Genomic DNA, 7,810 nt, shown 5'->3' on the forward strand with positions numbered 1-7,810 from the left:
ATTCATTTTTTGAGAATGCTAGTTTATTGATAAAGTATTCACCCACTTGCAGTCATGCACTACGAGTTGTGTCCATGTTGGCCAATGATAATTACCCAGAAAAAAAAAACAAAAATGATGAGTTACAGAGCGGTTCCTCGGGCTAGCACGACACCGGGTGCCAGCCATGCTCCCCAGATTTGGGTCGTGACATACACAGTAGTATAGTATTTTCACCACCATCGAGCTATAATAGTGGGCAAGCTCCTATTGGGCAACCTCCGATCAGATAATAAATTATATACTGAGCATACTGTAGCCGAGCGCCTATGAGGGAGCCCGGAATGGTGGAAATACAAAACCTAGTATGGCCGAGCGCCTATGAGCGGGCCTAATATGATAGAGCAGTTACACATGCCGAGCATTATAGGGATGAACAACTTTTTTACATACTATATCGAGAGAGATGATTCAATATCAGCGGGTAAGCATATCTTCAATTATATTTGACTCTCATGTACTTTTAGTTATTATGTTATCAATTCAGTTTCAGCTTTCAGTTATCCTGTTGCCTTACATACTCGGTACATTATTGTGTACTGATGTCCCTTTGGCTAGGGACGCTGCATTTCATGCCTGCAGGTCCTGATAGACAGCTAGATGGACCATCCAAGTAGACAAAGTCAAACATCAGCTTGGTTGGTAAGCTCCACATCCTCAGAGTTACGAGGTCTATACCTTGGAGTCCATTTTTTATATACAATTGATAAGTAGGTCGAGACCCTATCCTCGACCATGATACAGTTCAGTTATCCCTAGAGGCTTGAAGATGGGTCTTGTACATTTTTTTATATCAGTATTGTAGCTTTACCAGCCCTATATAGATGTTTAGTTTTGTATTGCTGGTTGTAGACATTATTTTCAGATTATTCAGAATATGGCCTCATCGGCCTAAGTTGAGAATTAACCCTCCAGAGTTCACAATTACAGAGTGGTACACTTAGGCCGAGTATGGAACTAGATGCCGACCACGCCTCTTCAGGTTTGGGGCGTGACAAACTTGCTATTATAGTTCAAATCCAGCAAATACATCACGAATGTAGCAATTATCGGGTTCAATGAGGAGATGAACCTCTATGTAACCTCAAATATGGCTCAAATAGATTACAATAGGGGTAAAAATATAAGAACCATCACAGCATCAAGCATAACAGTCAATCCACGGTATATCGTAGCCTAAACACTATCCCGATCATGAAACGTACCTCGTTGCACGCACATTGGCTAAACCTGTAAGGCCCCGGAAAATTTTGCTAAGTAAATTTAGGATTTCGAGGTGCCATGTAGGATAAATACAATATTTTATGTGCTATTACTATGATGGGAATCAATTGGATTTGGAAAATAAGTGTATAAGTCTTATACTAAGTATTTGGGTCTAATGTGAGGCCTAAGTCTAAGTCAAGTTAGAAAATTTCATAATAGGCTAAAATTCCAAATGAGTTTGCATAAGTCCCTACTTTGAATGAGCATATATATATATATATATATATATATATATATATATGGTTTAATGTGATGAAAAACCTATCAAATGAAAGGTCGTCGAGTCTAGTTTCCAACGCTTCAAACCGTTCATCATCTGGACATTCCTACACAAAGTTATGATCAAATTACCAACGGCTGGAAAAATGCGATTATGTGTTAGTTCTGCGATCGCAAAATCATTATGCGGTCCGCATAATTGGTCTGCGACCGCAAATCTGGTCGCAAACTGGACCAGTGTAGCCCAGTTTTGGGCACCAGTTCCGCGATGCATTTTGCGACCCGTATTCTTGTTTTGCGGTCCATTGTGCGACCGCAGACTCAATTTCGGAGGCTTATTTTTTTTATTTTTATAACCCGACCCCATTTTAATATATATGCTTTGGGTTCATTTTGGGGTGATTTCATGAGCATTCTAGAGAGAGGTGAGAGCATTTTAGAGAGAGAAGGAGGAGCCCAATATTCAAATCATCCAATATTACATCAATCTTCAATAATCAAAGAACCCAAACATAATTTCTTCATCTAAGAGGTAAGGTTCTATACATTAGACTTTAATTTCGAGTTTGGGGTATAAGATGGGTTATTGAGGTATGATTCTTGGGTGTAATAGTATTATGTATACATGCATGTACAAATTAGGTTTGGGGGAAGATTCTTGAATACGAATAAGTAAAGATTAGGCTGAGTAATGAAAGAAATAATGTAAAAGAGCCTTGAAATCAAGATGCACAACTAGTGTTAGATAAAATGCTCAAATGAGCCGAAACCATGAATATCTTCCTAATTAGTGTTCAATTTTGTTATTTCTCAAAGTAGATTGGGATTGCTAGAATTCCCGAAAAGTTGTAGAAACTTAAGAAAAAGCTCTTTGAGGTATGTATGGCTAAAACCCCTCTTTTTAGAAATTGAGCTCCGTTGGTATTTGTGTAAATGCGGTAAGATTAATGTTGGGTTGATATATTTATTGTTAATTTCACATGAATTGGTGTTGCAACTTTATATATGTGAAAGGTGTGTATCAATATGATGAATGTGCTATTTTTGATGATTTAAAAAGGTGCGGAGAATATGAATCATGTATTGAAATACTTAGACCTTAAATCAAGATTGAAATTGAGATTGTTATGCCTAACTATGTGAAATCCTCTATGTATAAAGATGTTTGAAATAAATCAAATGAATTTGCAAAATAGAGTGTGGCCAACGTGCCGAGAACTTGAATTATAATTGTGCCTGGTGATGCCTATGACATCAGAAAATATGAAACAGATTATGAAATGAGCCTTGACTTTACTTTCCGTAAATGACTTCAAAAATAAAGTGGCCTAAAGGCTTTGTACCAAATTTATGCCCATAACTGACTATTCGAGACAATGATTTGCCTTATAAGTACCTCCAATGTGATCCCGAGTTGTTACATACACCGATGTTTATATTGTATATTGTCGTGATTGAAAAGGAGTAATTCAAGAATAATTGGTGTAATTGCTTGTTATGACTTGATGTGTGTTTTTATTATGGTTTGGTGTGTCCCCTCTTTTTTGGAAGAACCTTTTGTGTTTGAAGTTTCATTGCTAATGAACTTGAGGTGTATTATTTCTAAAATATTCTATATGACCATGATTCATGTTTCCTCTCATGTGTACTTGACCTCTTAAATTGAATGGCTTGTTGTTGAGATTGATATTGATGTGAAATTTGTGAAAAGAACTTGAATTATGAAATGCGGCCAAGTTCCAACTATGATGTAGTGATTGTGGCCCCATGTGCCGATGAATTGATATGTGAAATAAATATTGAAATGAGATGATTGATGGAAAAGGGAAAATGTCTTGGTAAGACGGCCTAGCCAATCGGGCCGTGATCGGACGCCATGCCGCACACATGGTGGTATTATTCTGATATTGAGATTGAAAAGTAACAATGAAATTGATATTGAGGTACACGTCTCAAATTGGACGGCCTAGCCGATCGAGCCGAGATCAGACTCTGTGCTAAGACTCACGGTGGAATATATATATATATATATATATATATATATATATATATATATATATATATATATTGGCACAGAAATTGTGATTGAAGTTGTGAGTTGGTTATGATGTGCATATTGTGAACAAAGGTATTATGAACAGTGGCATTGTGAATTATTGTGAATGATGATGAAAAGTTTTGAAATGTCCCAACCTAGAGGTATGGAAATTAGGTGAAAGCTATGTGATTCCTTTTATTTGATGGTGTGGGGATTGTTTAAAGCTTTTGTTGAATCCTTATGATTTCTTTGTTCTTGTATGATAGTTCTTTCTATTGAGATGGTGTCTATGATTTCTTTGCTCTTAAATGATAGTTTTTTCTATAGAGATGGTGTTTAGTTATACATACTAGTGCTATTCTACGACACTAACCTCCTTTTGTCGGGGGTGCTACATCTTTGAATGGATGTAGGTGTTTCCATAGCAGGCAGTGTTGGTCGCAGCTACTGATGCATCTTCCTTTCAGCGGACTTGGTGAACCCCACTTCACTTCGGGGTCCTGTACCGTTGTTTATTATGTACTATTTATTTTGAGGTATAGCTGGAGCCTTGTTGCCGGCATTTCCATATTACTCTTCACTTGTATTTAGAGGCTCTGTAGACAGGTTATGGGTAGTGTTGGGTATTGCAATTAAAATTGAAATAATGATGTTTGGCAACGATGTATAAAACTTGTATATCTTCAAAATTATGATTGAAGTTGCTAATGGAAATGAAATGGAAATCGTTAAAGATATGGTTATAGACTTTGATTTATGATGTACATTCCCTCTTTATTCAAAGACGAAATTGGGTAGTATGAAACCTAACAGGCTTGCTCAGTCGGGTTTACTCGGTTGAGCGCCGGTCGCGCTCCTCAGATTTTTGGGCGTGACAAACTTGGTATCAGAGCCTAAGATTTTAAAGTGTCCTAGGATGTCTCAGAGCCGTGTCTAGTAGAGTCCTACTTATCGGTGTGTAGTCGGCCACATCTATAAGTTGGAGGCTATTTGGACATTTAGGAATTTCACCCTTCTTTGATACTCCAGATCGTGCAGTAGAGTTCAAGATAGGGAGATAATTTCCTCGCTATGTCTTATTCCCAAGATGAGTAATCTTGATGCCATAATCCATGAATTTGAAGCATGTGAGGAGGGATTGATCCCACCCATTGAGTCCGAAGGAGATTACCCAAAGGTTTTTAAAAGAATGTATTAAGCCCTGGAGAGATTTGTAGAACCTGTCGCCAAGGGAAGTTATCATAAACATGGTCTTGACAAGACACTGAATCACAAAACATTACATGCATCTACTCCTTGAACGGGCTCCGCCCGCAAATTTTCTTATATGCAATCTCTTATGACATTGAGCTCTATAATTATGTCCTTGAATTGAGTTATAACACTATTAATACTTCCCACTTGCTTTTCTAAATTATAAACAAGGGACTATATCCAGTGAATTTCTTATTCAATCTTTTTATTTAAGCGGACAACATCTTCCCACTTGTGCCTATCCATGCACCATCATAAAGTTTACCTATGTGGTGTTAAGTTGCATGTAAAGCATCCCAGGGTTGCGATACCTCTCGAGTCACTCTTTTTCTCACTGGTGTATATGACTTCTATGGTTTGAACAGTGACTCTACTCTCTTTCAAGTATCAGGAAACCTTTTCACTGTCAAGTAACATAAGACAAAACCTTAGCACCTATCATATGAGTGCATGTCAATCGAAATGGTCACCGTGTGCATAAAGTCTCTTTGAAAAATTGAGATCCTCACATCCCCGTCATAGGAAGTACTTGTGTTGCCATCTTAGTATAACTTTTGCGTCCACTTGGGACATCCCGCAGTAAGTAGCCAACTTTGTTCCTAGTATTGTGGTTGGTTGTGACGTGGTATTGTATTGCAGTTTGGGAGTTAATATAGCAAAAGCATGTCCAGATCGTAACAAATGTTTATTTCCTCTTTACACCTCCACAACATGCGTTAATTGTGTTCCTTAGTGAATTCATTGTGCTAGTTTCCCAACACTTGTTCGATAACCATGAGAGAAAATATCCTTCTATGTGTCACGGTAACACTTCCTTTCTCATAAGGACCCTCGATAGGTACTCCGTCAAGACCAAATGCACCTTTGGGGGTTATCATAGCACAACACATGTTTCTCATGTTTTTCTTTCTTTTATTAGCATCTGGGTATTTCTCAAGTAAAAATTCATGGAGAACTCATCATGAACATCTGCAAACCTCCCATGATTATTTTGTGCTATCTCATTGGGTTTGGATTCCTTTACACTCCCGACTTCTAGAATCATTGGCTATGTCAGTGTCATGTGTGGGGAGTTTTGCTACCCTTGGTATTCCGCCTCACTGGGTGGATAGTAGTGTTATTTGTCTTTCTCCCCGGAACATCATGTCAACCATTAGAACCCCTCTAACAAATAAATGATTTCACCCTTATGGTAGGATGTCCTAGCTATGTGGTTTCACTCGTGAAAGGTTGAGATTAGATGGCTTCAGATTTTTACACATATCATGAGTATATTGATTTGTAAGACAAGTTGTCGTATCTTTAGTTCTCTCATATAGGATCAATTATCAGGAAGGGTTAAGCTGTTTGAAATATGATAATCTCATAAGTGTTCAACCTCTTTTCATCCTCATGGGCTTCTGGCGTAGATTCCTTGTGTCAACTAGCGTTAGGAGTGTAATTCAACTTTAGGTATTTTCAAACCCATGTGGTTTTCAAGGTTCCATAGTATTCTTATTCTTGATAAACTAATTTTCCCTACACTCCAGGAGACGACTGGGTCACGTACTTGAATATTCCTCCTTAACGATTCCTATTGCCAATGTACTAGTTACCCATATGCCTCATTTGTCTAATAATGGATGTCCTCACAATGATTAACCATATCAGTATTGTTAGTAGTAATCTTCGCGACTCTTAGCATATGACCTCATAAATACTCTACTCAGTACTATTCACCGTGAAAATGGTAACAACAATTGAATTTGCAAAATGGGATTCTAAAAATACGTGATCTATTCCCGAGCTAGTTTGAGAGGGTGAGTAGTGCTAAACGTGAAGTAAAATAATAAAGATCGAGCTAGCCAAAACGATAATCGAACCAGTAAGGGGCTTTTCCGAGCTTAGGACAAGCCAATAAATACTTCGGGACCAGACCTGGAGCCTACCTCGGGCCTATCGAGGGTAATCTTATCGAGGGTAGTTGGGAAGGGAATAACAGATAAATATACAAGCAAGTAAAGCTTTATATGATCAAGTTTGAGCGAAATGTTTGAAGAACAGATCAAGAAACAATAAAAAGGTAAAGACGATCTCGAGATATAATAGACAAATCGAGAGAATAACTATCGATGAATATGATTTAAAACCAGAGAGGAATTTAGATAGTGGGAGAGAGAATATTATTGCTTTCTTTGTAAAGCCAACATGAGATGATCCTACAAGGTGTTGGTGACCCTTCTTTTATATAAAGAAAGGGGGTGTCCACACGTAATATAACAAACAAATACAATAAAATAACGAGATATGACAGCCTGCATTTCTTTGTAGGAGAACTGGCGTCGAGCTATTTGGAGAAGTCTCGCGGGCCCCAGTCACATCCCTCGGGGAATATCTTTGCCTATCAGGGTCTTAATCGGTGCTCGATCTCGGCAAGGCATCGGTTAGGTCTCGAGGGGGAACCGAACCGAGATCCCGTGCCTTCGGGATTTGCTCTTCGAAACACTATGTCGAGGAAAATTGGTCTCCCGATTTCCCCGCATACAGATAGTCTCCGCGTTTCTTACAGGGAAGTGATAAGAAATGTTTTTGACGCTCCTCCTCGAGGTCCTAGACATGCCATTACGCCGATGGCTCAGCCTTTCTCCACAGAAGTCGAGGCGTTTATCCTTCCCGCTTCTTTAGAACCTTTCGGAGGTATTATGATCCCTCGCTTTTCGGGGCTGCATCGTCGTGGTTGCCACTCTGTGCCACCATTTGGTCGCTATCATTTCATCTTCTATGAATGCATTAATTTCGTCCGTCGTTACGCTTTTCGAGGGCAATAATGGCGCCATCGGTTACTTCATTTTTTCCCTCTATATATATGGGGCTCCCTTGCGATTAGTTCTTCATTCAGAAGGCCTCCTTCGATACATGCTTTCCTTGCTAATTTTCTGGCCTTTGCCGCTCTGCAATGTTTGGGGCCTATGGGCTTAAGATCTTTCGTCGGTCAAGCCATGGGCCAGCCCTCGA

The sequence above is a fragment of the Nicotiana attenuata genome, unplaced genomic scaffold (genome assembly GCF_001879085.1).
Source record: "Nicotiana attenuata strain UT unplaced genomic scaffold, NIATTr2, whole genome shotgun sequence".
Classification (NCBI taxonomy): domain Eukaryota; kingdom Viridiplantae; phylum Streptophyta; class Magnoliopsida; order Solanales; family Solanaceae; genus Nicotiana; species Nicotiana attenuata.